We start from the raw sequence: 12401 nt of genomic DNA on the forward strand, positions 1-12401 counted from the left end.
CTTTCTCTCAGAACAGTTTTGACGAATGCTGAAGGAGCGTGACAGTTCCCTGCATACTTGTGGGCATAGCTAGGAGCAATGGGATGAAAATCAGAAGGGGAAGAGAGAAACTGAATAGGAGAAGGAGACTTACCCCTTGGAGTATGAATTCCCAATACGAGGAGAACCTCACGGAGAACAAGGAGGCCGTGGAGTCGTGTTAATCGTTAGGAAGAGGGGTTGCTCCTGCACCTTTTAAAACCTGGACAATACTCCAGGAGATTTCCTGTAAGGATCAGACCGGTGCTGGCAAGAGGATGGGCGTTCATAGTTTAACACAGCTTTCGTGCTGATACGCTTATAATGGTTTGTGCTTGTGTAAAAAAGACGATCTGTATTCACTTCTGTGGAAGTCGTTGGGTGTTAAACTAACAAGACGGAAGGTGGGCCAGGGCTTTAACAGGTAGAGAGCACTGTCTGAGGCTGTTACTCAGTCGCTGTATCAGCATGTGTATCAGTTGGTCAGCAAGAGCCAAATCTGACCGCAGCCCCGTCCTCGCCACAGTCGGCAGCTAAATCTACCTCAGTGGATTAACTGACTTACATCAGCGTAAATGAGAACACTGTTTTTCTAAGCCTGCCATAAAACACAGCAAATTGTACAGCTAGTCCAGTACGCTATTTTTTTGCCAAGTCCCTGAGAGGTTTTTAGGGTGTCTGAGTACATGTCATCTTTCCTAGTGAACTCCTGAGCTCAGTTTAAAAAAAAAAAAAAAGTGTGGAAATGAGGATGGAAGGACTGGAGGGGGGAGAGGAATAGAATTGATTTTGCTGTTTTTCCTCAGAAACGATAGGCTGAAATTTGCTAAGTGCAGCTGTGAAGGAGCATCAAGGGGAGGTTTGCCCACAGGCTCAGGTTCCTTCCGAGCAACTTTTCTTCAGACTGGGGTCCAGATTCAGATACCGATTACTGCTGTTGAAACGCCACTGGGATTTTCGGCTCTAGAGTAACAGACATCACAGCCCAGCTCTGTATGTGACATGCTGTGACTGTACTTTGGCATACTGCATTTGTTTTCCCGAGTGTCCAAAGCCAGTTCCTAATTCAGAGAGGGCAGTTGTGACCATGGCACTCTCCGCAGTTCAGCCTTGCAAGCAATTTCCCTATTTGTATTTCATGCCACTTTTTCTTTTAAATGAGTCTGATGTTTTGTGAGCTGTAAAGAGTCTCCAAGCCTGCTTCTGCAGGACTGCAGAGCAGCGAGCCTCCTTGTAATGCCTTTCAGGATGGGTCCACTTGTAATAATTGTGTCACTAAAAATACTCCCTTTTGCTTGGGAGAGCATAGTCCATCTCTCAAATCATCCAGGTAAGAAGAACCGTATCCTCAGCGGGTAGCATTTTTAATATATGGAATTTTCTCTGGCAGTTGGCAGTTTTAAAATCATGTCCACTCTTCATTCTCTTGCAAGCGATGATACGAAAATCTGGTGCGTGTTACTAATCGGCTCTGGTATTTCACTGCAGAGGTGGCTGCATTTCTGTGATTAGAAACAGAACTGTGAGTGCAACCCCTAGTCTTTCAAAACTTTATCCTTAGGTAACTGAGGATACTAGGGGTACTAGTGGTAAAAGGAGAGCCTGGGCTCCCACTGTGCTTGGTAAACTATGTCATGCTGACAATATGTTTGGTTACGTTCCTGTGTAGTTTATTGCCCATGAACTAAGAACACTGAAAATGCAAGGGCCACCACTGAAACATGTAGCAGGGTTGCCAGGAGACTTTCTTCTCGGTTTAGGAAGTATTTTGTTTGTGAGACATAAGGGGCTGATAGCAGTAGGGTCATGCTGCCTGGATCGGTGCGTCACTGCTGATCGCCTGGTCCATTAGGGAGGCAGTGGCGGAGAGGTGAGGGGCCTGACGAAGGGCACGCGGTGAGAGTTGGTGGCAGAGCAGTACTTGACCCCTGGAGCTCTCAGTCAACTGCAGCAATGTTTTGCTTTCATGGAGATTTTGCTTTCTTTGTGGAACCCGTACAGAGACCCAAGGGAGTCGTCGCACAGCCACAGAGCTGCCTGGGAGCCCCTTGGATGGCACCGTAACCCAGCTGCAGTTTAGCCCTTCTGTCCCTTCCTCACTCGCTGACTCAAAGTGGAGGTTCTTCCTCCCAAACCTCTGATTCGAACCCCCTGAAACCATTAAGCATCTTCACTGGCTTCTTCCAGTCTTTGCCTCTGGGCCCTTTTCTGCCTTCAGTGAAAGCCTGTAGAGCAATACCAAAGCCAACAGGCTGCATCAGTTTCTCAGGGTTGCTCTCCCCTCCCACTCTTCCCTTCTCCTTTGCTACTCCCTCCACCTTCCCGGACTCTGCGCTTTCCCTCTGCCTCCTCCTAATCCCTCCTCCTACCCCCGCAAACAAAGTCTTAGGTTCTTCCTGCTTGTAATTTGTCGCTAATCAGCTGTCAGTGTTGGAGCAATGATGAGAGGTTCATCTCTTGCTGAGGGTAATGGCCTTAAAAGTCACAGAGTCAATGTCAATGGGATCGCTCCAATTCAATCAGAGACCTGAATGAGAAATGGCCCCCGCTGACATTAGCACTCATTTTGAGCCCAAGCATCTGGGCCCTAGTAAATAACCATCAGTGGGTGGGTCCGGGGGACAGGTCATTAGCCCCACGAAAAATAAATATCGTTTCCCTTGATGGCTGCGAGTAATTTAGCTCAGACGAGGAAATTTCACCCTAGATTAAGTATGATGAGCCAATATCAGTCAGAGGAGGCCAAACAGTGAGAGCTTGATGAGATAGAGGGAAATTTATATGCAGCTGGCTGAATGCAAGATGAGTTTAAAGAAATGATGTACTCTTCCACTCTTTAGCCATGTGCAATGCCAGGCAGTGTGTCTCCTGCAACTCACGCCCCCCTCCCTACGCTCTGGGCCCCCCCCCCCCCAGCCTGTGGGCACACATTCGCGCCCTGCACGGCCCATCCGCCGTCATCCCCACCCCCCTCCGCCAGCATCACCCTTTGCTTTCAAATAACTGGCTTTTGCGCTGACAGCTTTCACATGTAATGCCCTGGAATCAGAGCAGCAGCAGCAGCAAGCAGCTTCTGGAGGGGAGCTCGCCGCGTCCTCAGGCTTCCACACAAGTCACAGCCGTGGCCAGACCTGCTTGTCCGAAAACAGTAAGAGGGGCTTAATTGCTCTGGAGGCCCTCAAGGCCCATTGCCCCCTCCCCTTCTCTTACAGAAATAATGTAATAAGCCTCCTGCTGTACTTTTCCTCTGTGTGCTTTCTCTTGGTTACTTATTTATCCCATCAGTCTAATCCATGATATGTTAGATGGCCATTAATTCCTCCCGCCAAGCTCCTTTTTATTGGGAGCACACATTGGGAATCATATTTTATGTTTCCTGGAAACGGCGAGCAGGAAGCTCATCTCTTCATCACTGGCCCAGTGATACATCCCTAAAGCTGTGGCTGGAGGATGGGGCCTGCTCCCCGGGTGTGCTCTGAATACAGATCAGGGGCACTGTAGCAGCCAGCTTGCCTCTTCTTGGTATGGTTTTTGGGAAGGACCTTATGGAGGGCTGGGACAGGAGCGTGGGATGAATGCAGTGAGCTGGGACGCCAAAAGAGAACCAAAGCAGGCCGAGAGCAGACGAAAATCAATGGAAACTGCGAGGAGAAGTAAGTAATTCCAAGATCGACATGAAGGAGGGAACTGCCAAGGGAAGGAAGCAAGAGGCGTTTGGTACAACCATTGCTTGTTTTGGCTAGTTCTTGGGAGGCCAGTTTCTCAGGGTAAGAGCTGGAAGAGAGCAGAAATCAGCCAGAAAGTTCTGGTCCAAAGCCCAGTTGCTTTGTCCTTTATTTCTGCCTAGCTGATGCGTTTCCTCGTGCCTGAATATTTGTCTTGTTTTGCTCATGTTCTCCGTTGCCCCCTGTAAAATATGTCAGCCACAGAAGACCAAGCAGTCAGCGTGTTTGACAGAGACAAAAAGGGTGGAAGTCTGCTGGGGATGCAGTTGTTTCTTTTACAGAATGACTCAGTTAGAGGACAGACGTTCCTTTCTGTCAGCTCACCAATTTGTACTTCATGTAACGAAAGCACGTTTATCCTGTGAGCCTACTCCATCGTTGTGTTTGAGTTTACCACAAGCAGGTTCTAGTGGGTCACTGAGTAATCAGCAGCAGATGCGTATCGGTTATGGGGGTTATTTTTTAAGAAGCAGTGCTTCATACACACGTGTTCATATGCATGTTAGCATTTTTTATGCAGAATTGAGCAGAAGAACAGTTACCTTTGTAAAGATTCTGACCTAGAGAATCGCTGTTAAATGCTGGGCCTTGCTGTTGTGCTGAAGGGTTATCCAAAGTATGAAGAACAAGAGGCTCAAGTTACAGAATAATTATATTAGGCATTTAATATTTCACCTGGCCTGATAATGTCTGACCAGCTTCTCAGAAGTGTTCCTCTGAATTAAACACTGTGCAGGTATGGTCAGCGAAACTATGCCAATTTACTCAAAAAGAAGTTCTGGCCAAGACAGAGGATCTGAGGCCAAAAAAAACAGAAGGGAAAGGAACAGCTTTTGCACAGATGCATCTCCTGTTTCCAACCATCCCGGTTTTGAATGGCTGTTGGATTATGTCTTCAGCACTCAGGAGCTACAGCAAGGCTGGCCAATTTATGGGGCTGTGGAGTCCCCCTGGGACCAGCTTCATATTCATCAGTCCTGGGTAACACTGGTATACAGTAGGAGCCAATATTGTCTTCTGCTTTTGCACGTACCCCTCCCCAAGCTCCCCCCTCTCCTTGGCTCTCGGAGTTGCATGTCGGCTTCTCTTGGCACCCAAAGATGAAGATTTCCTTGTGCTTTGCAGAAGGGTGGCAGATTGGTTCCCCACCTGCGGGGTGACGGTGGAGGTGGTAGCACAGCCCATGGGACAGTCCTCACATTCTCTTTCTGATCTCTGATTTAGAGTTGGAATCAGTGAGGCATACTGAAAAGCTGTGTAAAAGGGAAGAGGACCTACTTGACCTTTGGCTGGTTTTACAAGGAAAACCTTTGGGCAGGTGTACAGCTTATACATGTGCCAGCCCCTTGGAGGATGCTCACCAGCTTGACTGAGAACACCTCTGCATTTTTATCGTGTCGTTTATATCTCACAGTTTGTCACAAGTTTAAATGTTCATCATCTGAGGCTGAAAAACCCAATGTATGAATGTCAGATATTTATATAACACATTTCATGCAGAGGAGTGTAGGAGTGAGTTTTGTCTTAGCTGGCTCTATGTCCTAGTCTTACTTTTTTTGTTTCTCCCAGATCGCTCTGAGGTGGAATGTTCCAGCTCGCATATACCAGCGTATGTATAGTGTATTTTTAAGGCTGTTTACATATATGCACAGTCTTGATAGTGCTGGCATAAAATTTTAGTCTTAACAATTGAAGGAGCGTGCTCATTTCACAAGCATATGCGTGTCCTAGAATCGTTTCAGTGAAGCTGGTTCAGGTGTGGGCACGTGGCTAAAATGAAATGCCAGTTTAACTAAATTGAAATGTTTCCCAGGTCTATATCAGGCTCATGGAAACTTCTGTGGAGAATGATTGGAATGTGTTTGCTCTCTTAGCTTAGTCCGTGGATTATAACATACTGTCTTTTGGTAAAACTGGAACCAATGAGTTCATAGTATTTCATTCTGCAAGAAGTTCTGAGATCTTAGCTTTTTATCACAAATCAAGGTAAAATCTATCTATATAAATGTTTAAATATTGGAAATTCCCAAAGGATAGACATTCTGAATTTCCACTTTTTCTGCTTCTTTCCTATAGGTGCAATATTGTGGGCTGAAGAGAGGGACTGCTCACAGGGGAGGGAGTGGACCCACTTGCTTCCTCCAGGTGAAGCAGTATAGCCGAAGGACATAAGGTAAGTTGACTGACCTGGTACCTGTTCTTAGAAGTGGGGAAATCCTTGTATCCTCCCATCAATAAATGGAGCTGACAAGTCAGCCCCAGAACATATTTCATAGAGGATGTGACTTTAGCCTACTGAGATTGTTGTTAATGCAGTGAATGTGAGCCTCTGTTCTGTCTAATGCTTGTATGCTGAGTTCTTTGCTCGTGTGTTTTGAACTTGTCCTGGTCTTAATGGAGCAGGGCTGCGGGTCCTGCTGCTACCACAGTTAAAAAGCAGTAATAATAATAATAAAAAAATCAAAGGGAACAGTAGGACAGGACAGGATTACCTTCAGGATATAGCTTTGGTTCTAGTATACGTTTTTCTTTCAAGCTTTTGAATGGTCAGCCCTCTTTGCTAGCAGAGGGAGACTTTGCATGTAGCAGGCCTGTCTACTGCAAGACTGTTTATGTATCTCACTTAGGACTCACTGGAGACACAGTCCCATTTGCCATGGCATTTAACAGGCAAACGTCTCCAAGTGGTGCAAGGGCTTTATACGCAGTAGCTTTTCCCCTCTCTCCTCCTTGCTTTGAAAAAATCAGTTGGCAAGACTCCTTGGGCCTGAGCATAGATCCCTTTGGAGGAGGAGCAGGTATTTGAAAATATTGCAAACAACTCTATTTGTCTCTGAGTGTCAGTGTTCGGGATGGTTTGTAGTTACGTGGCAAATCCAGCAGTCAGGAGCATGTGTACAGCATTGTGGAAATCAGTAGAGATGCAGTGGAGGTAGAGAGAGGACTCTGGTGACTCTTAACTGGGCCAGAATTGTACTTCCTACACAACAGGATTCATATAGCTGAATTTTGAGTTCTTTGCTGCGTTTTCATGCAACAAATGGAATCTTCTTTGTAATTGCCTTCTGCTGGGCTGTTTCGGTTGAAAATTTTTTTTTCTTCTATGTTACATGCAGCGTGCCCTGGTGGGTAGTATGGGCTAAATTCTGGCCTAACATAAGCAGGTGTAAAGTTAGTAGAGTTATAGCCACTTCGGCGAACCCTGACTTTGGACCTGTGCCTGCTCTGCTCCCTTGCCAAAGCAGAATTTGCAGTTTTTGTGTTTTTGTGGTTTTTTTTTCTCAATCTGTGATAAATGTCATTTGCTGTGATGCGGTATCTGTCTCCTGATCTCTTGTGTTGGTACACAAGCAAATTGCTGAACAAACCATTGACAAAGTCCTGATGCTAGAGTGGGCGATGATGAATTGGTGGCCATTACAGCAGGTATTGTGTGCATTCTACCAGCTGACACCGGACTTCCCTTCTGATGCCAGTTGCCTTCTATCATCTGGTAAGCGGATTGGATGCAGACTTCTCCCAATTAAAGCCCGTGAGGTCATATACTTCCTAATTAGAGGCTAGCCCATTGTGTCTAAATGTGACAGACATGTGCTTGGAAAATTGCTTTTAATGCCTAAATAAACATGAACTAAATGGCAGATTTGAATTGTAATTGAAAGTGCTCAGCCTCTTGAGTTTTGCACCGACTTTCTGATAACCACTTGTACTGTCGACCACCCTCATTCGAGGATGTTTTGTTCTTGGCATAGTAATGCTAATACATCACATGTGGCCCTCACCCTCTCCCCCTGTCTGGGAATCACTATTTTACAAAACATATGCAGCAAGACCACACAATGGAGAGAAATACAGTCCTCTTAGGAGAGGAGAAAAGGAGTGTGAAAAGAGAGACAAACCAAGTCTACACCAAGAGCAAGAGCGAATGAGTGAAGAGATCTAGGACAAGGCACGTACCATGCAGGAAGGCTATATGGAGATGCTCAGAATACTGCTAAGAAACCACAAGTGACTGCCAGCGCCCTCCAGGCTGGGAGATGTCTCTAAATGGACAAATTCTGCTCCCAGTTACTTAGGGAGAAATCTGAACTATTTCCAGACAGACAAAAAGAGTCACTCTGAATTCAGACCTCCATAATGAGGTCTGTGAGCATAATGTTGACCTCCTGTGCTAAAACTGAAGAATAGAGGATAAGATCTGTGTTGATACTCAGGAACAATCTTTTGGGGGTATATATATGTTAAATAATACACTTACGCTGGACCAAAGGCAATTTAAGTGTTAAGTTTTATGTAATGTCAAAGGCAAAATGCACAGCTTCCCAGGCAGCTTGCTGTTGCTTGAATATGTATTAGTTTCTATGGGTAGTATTCCCTGCAGGATTTTCTAAACTGGCTAAACCCTTGCTCGTGATTTTCCAGTGCTTTGTAATGGTTGGCAGTATTCAGTGTTCACTAACAGCCACAAATGCTTGCTGTGCATGGCCGTGCTCTGCTTCTGCTCTGTTCATTCCCTAGGGCTAAGTCTGCGTCTGAAGGTTTGAGTACGACAACTGGAAAACCAAAAATCCGTGAAAACCAAAAATCTCCCTAATGGTGTCCAGAATGGATGGTACCATTGCAGAATGAATACAGTGAAGACCATAACTGCAGCTTGTTCTCCGGCTCTTGTGAGCTCAGGTCCTGATTCAGCCAGCTGCTTTGATGCGTGCCAGGGTTTAGTGCGACGGCTTATGCACTTGAAGTTGGGCCTGTAATAATGTGCCCTGCTAGCATGTAGCCTGAATCATTTGCATCAGTTTACTTTCACATCCAGCAAAGTCGTGGAGCAATTACTTGAAGAAGGCATGCGGTCTTGTTGGGCTCATCCAAACCCAGGGACTCGGAGTCTTTCCCAGCTCCCAAACACAGGCTTGTGCCCTGGTGCCCTGTCCAAATATATGTTGGAAGGGGAGCTGAATGTGCATCCGTCTTCTGCCCTGATTTTCCAGGAACAACCTAAACACAGACAGTGACTTCCACAGAATCGCACTGGGACTGTGAATGAAACATGGGCAGAAGGATTTTGTCACAGCAGGACAGTGGAAAGTTTGGGGGTTTAAAAATGAGAAGTAGCTGAAAACCCAGTGTTTCTCTCAAGCCAGTGCCCCGTAACAAAATCAGGATGTATAGAAGGAGTGACTTCTTTTTTATCTTCCTTTCCAAGGAAGATATAAATGCTAAGATCAGAGGAGGCTCAGGCTAGTAGGACAGGTATTGTCTATGGCACGTGTCACCCATTTCCAGCCTCAGATTTTTACCTGGGCCTCCACTACTGCACCCTCTCTGATGGGTGCAGATATTTGTTGGCTTTAAAACGATGCATAATCGAATCAAGCCTTCTCTTATTCAGAACAAGCAAAGTAAGCAGCTTTCCCATCAGGGTGTCAAGGAGAGGACATGACATTTCAGAAAGGCCTCGTTATCCTATTACTGGTGTTGGGAAAACAGAGTGGTAATTAACAAAGCTGTGGGGCGCGTTCTGATTAGTGAGTGGGGAAGTGATGTTTTTAATTCAGTGGAGGAGGTAATAGGTATGGTGAAATAGGGTGAAATGAAGAATGGTCCCTAAGCTAGCTCAGGCAAGGAATAGCATTTAGTCTATTGGAAATGCTGTGGTGAGGTGGTGTCTGGTGGATCCTGTTTTAGCATGCCCTGGTATAATGGAAACAGCATAAGTACGTGCATAACTTTTAAGATTGCAAGCAGCTCTCTTCAAATGGGTGCTTGAGGTTATATGCTGCCATAAACACCCTGCCGGACTGAGACTTATCTTGACAGGTATTTTCCTGTAGAATAGATCAGCATATTTGCTTTGCGCTTCATTGCCGGAATTCCTTAATGCTGCCTGAACAGAGAGTACCGTTTTCCTGCCCCATTGTAGATATGAGCTCTTTGATGCAGGGCCAAAACAATTCCCTTTGCAAACTGTATTTTATCTTTTGAACTGATGGATGTCAAACTTACGATGGTGTCAAGACAGATGTGAAGTGTTTGGGGCTTGCAGTAATATATCGTGCCCTGTTGTTTTATGTTGATAGCACACCAGTACAATTTACATCAGCTATTCTTTCTTACCTTGAACTGTAAGGTACAGCAGCTGTTGACTTTATATTTATGGCGCTGTAACTATTTAAGCTATGCTTTTAACAAGCACGCACATATTTCACGGCGCTCTGCGTCCTCTTGGACGCTGCTTGATAGAGCAATCGCTTGGCTTGGTCACAAGACACGCTGCAAAAAATAGCTAGGATGAGAGAGTGGGAGAAGGGGTCAGCTCTGAAGATTTGGCATAAATTGCTGGTGAAGTAAAGGGTACAAAGTCAAACATGCCTGCAGAATGTAGTCTGAGAAATTACAGTGCCGGAAAGTGGCCCAATAACAATAGCTTTTGTATGGGGAGATTTGCTTTAAACACAAGGAATAGGCTTTGGACCATTTGTTTGTTTGTTTGTTTGTTTAAGTGCAAAGAAATAGTCTTTGGCTTCCCGTGGATTTGTGTCTAGTGGTTACATGGTGTGGGTGTCTAAGAAAGTACAATTTCTGATGGCATTTTTTCCCGTCCTGGGGCATTTCAAAGACAGCCTTCCTGAGTGTATTCCCTGATGTTTAACAAGCTAGTGTGCCCACTCTGCAACCTTTTCTCTCAGTTGAAGTGTTCCCAGTATTTTCCCTCTGCAACCCACCACCTACTTTCAACACTTGCAGTAACATAACCGTCTAAAAGAACCCCAGTCAGATTTGGTTACAGTGGACTAGTGTGCCCAAAAGTTACTGGAGAAGTGGAAGGTGCAAAATCTGAATGGTTTTTTGTTTTCTTTTTCCTATGGGAAAATAGGATAAAAGTTAAAAACATGAGCAAAAGCATAGGGGCATTTGTAGTGAAGCTGGGCGTAAGCTTAAATACGTTGTTGAATCTGAGCCTTACATCAGGTGTGCTGAAGCATGAAATGAAGGCTTTATTACCCCAAGATGTGTGCGCTACATATTGGCAGGGGAGAAGGATTGTTTGTTGCAACTCTGCAGAGGATTTCTGTCCTTCGCAAATGATGTGAAATCAGCGCTGTTTATTTGGCACAAGTCACAGACGTTAGAGGAAAAAAAAAAGTCTTGCCAGTAAGGGCTTCATTCCTAGGGTGTAGATTTAATAGCATCAACCAATCCATTTTAAATGACCTGGCTGATGTAGGCATGGCGTTTTCTGGGAGACAAGGAATGCACAGGCAGCCAAAATAACAGCTTTGATCTCTCTCTAACTTTTTGTAAGGTTAAGCGAATGCCAGGCAAATGAAAGATGCCAGGAGAACAGCTCTGTTCCTGGAGGATAAAGGAGAAAACTCTGCCCAAGCAAGCAGGCACTTCTGTCTATACTGGGGTGTACTTCTCTAACGGGAATGAAAGGAAGGTTTCCCTGAGGACACTGGAAGTAAGTCCCTTGCTCTGCTGCAGACTTCTTGTGTGAACTTGGATTAGTCACTTAGGTCAAAATCCTCAGAGGTATGTACACTGTAACTTCCAAGTGATTTTCTGCGGGATACAGAGGCTGAAGTAGCTTTGACAACCTAGTTCTTATTCTCTTTGGCTTCACTGCCACAGTTTTCCCCACCATACTCCAAATGTACCCAGGCAAGCCTGCTCCAAGTCCTCCAATGGATTTCCTATCTGGGAGAGCTGTGTTTTCCTCTCTCACTGGAGTATTGTGAGGATAAACATAGTAGAGATTGCAAAGTGCTTGCTTGGTAATAGAGGTCATATAACTACCTGACACGGATAAACTGCTTCTCTGTGCGTATGACTGGTATGGAGAAGCATTATTTATCCTGGCAGCATCCTCTAAGCACTGAAAGCTCTGTCTGGGCTGCACTTGGTGCCCTTAGCCTGATTACTGCCAGCCCTGCAGCCTTCAGCTAACTTATCTGCACTCTAATCCTCCCACTAGCCCATTTCCTCACCCGAATTTATTTACTGTGGCCTGAATCCACCATCTCCTCTACTGCATTGGGTGAAGGAGCCTTTTTTATATCTTTGCAGCCACAAGGCACCAGTGTACAAAAGCAACTTTGTGGCTGGAATTCACTGTTTCTTTTCAGTGCAGATGGTCTCTCTGAGCCCCACTTGACCTCTCAAGTACAGGCTCTAGACTTGAAAGCAGGAAATAGCAGGCTGCATCTTCTCCTTCGCAACAAACTGTGAAGAGCTTCAGCAGGAGGCCTTGGCTTCAGGGAGAGGCAATGTATTGGAACACATTGCAAAAAACACTTCATGCAAGAAAATGTCGGTAAGTAAATGAAGTACTCTGTTTTTCTGCCTGTAGCTGAAACTTGCTTTCCAGCAGGGTTGGAGGGCCCAAAGACCCCTGCTGAAAAAGAGAAGAACTCCCTCAGGTGTTTTGTGCAAACTTATTCATTCATGGCAGTCCCTCCTCCTGGAGTGTGTGCGGTGGGAGTCCCTGGTCCTTTTCTCTCTGCCCACGCTGCCCCTTTTGAGTCTGTCCTTGAGAGCCCCTACTTGGGGCAACGTGATGGTGAATGCCCCTTGGCATGACTGTTTCGTTCTTCGTAGGCAAATGGTGCTGGAAAGGGTAATGCTTGCACCTCCGTTGGACTAAATGGTGGAAGC

General features: G+C 45.6%; 1 long non-coding RNA gene across 1 annotated transcript in view; it reads left to right on the plus strand.

Annotated features, from left to right (window-relative positions):
* LOC112985042 (uncharacterized) overlaps positions 1-12401 on the plus strand; it is a 35891-nt gene that overhangs the window by 19019 nt on the left and 4471 nt on the right. Inside the window, exons 3-5 of the long non-coding RNA XR_003259653.2 lie at positions 5820-5916; positions 11050-11208; positions 11873-12060. This is a non-coding gene — a long non-coding RNA (uncharacterized LOC112985042). The remainder of the gene's footprint in view (positions 1-5819; positions 5917-11049; positions 11209-11872; positions 12061-12401) is intronic.

Source organism: Dromaius novaehollandiae, chromosome 4, assembly GCF_036370855.1.
Source record: "Dromaius novaehollandiae isolate bDroNov1 chromosome 4, bDroNov1.hap1, whole genome shotgun sequence".
Lineage (NCBI taxonomy): Eukaryota > Metazoa > Chordata > Aves > Casuariiformes > Dromaiidae > Dromaius > Dromaius novaehollandiae.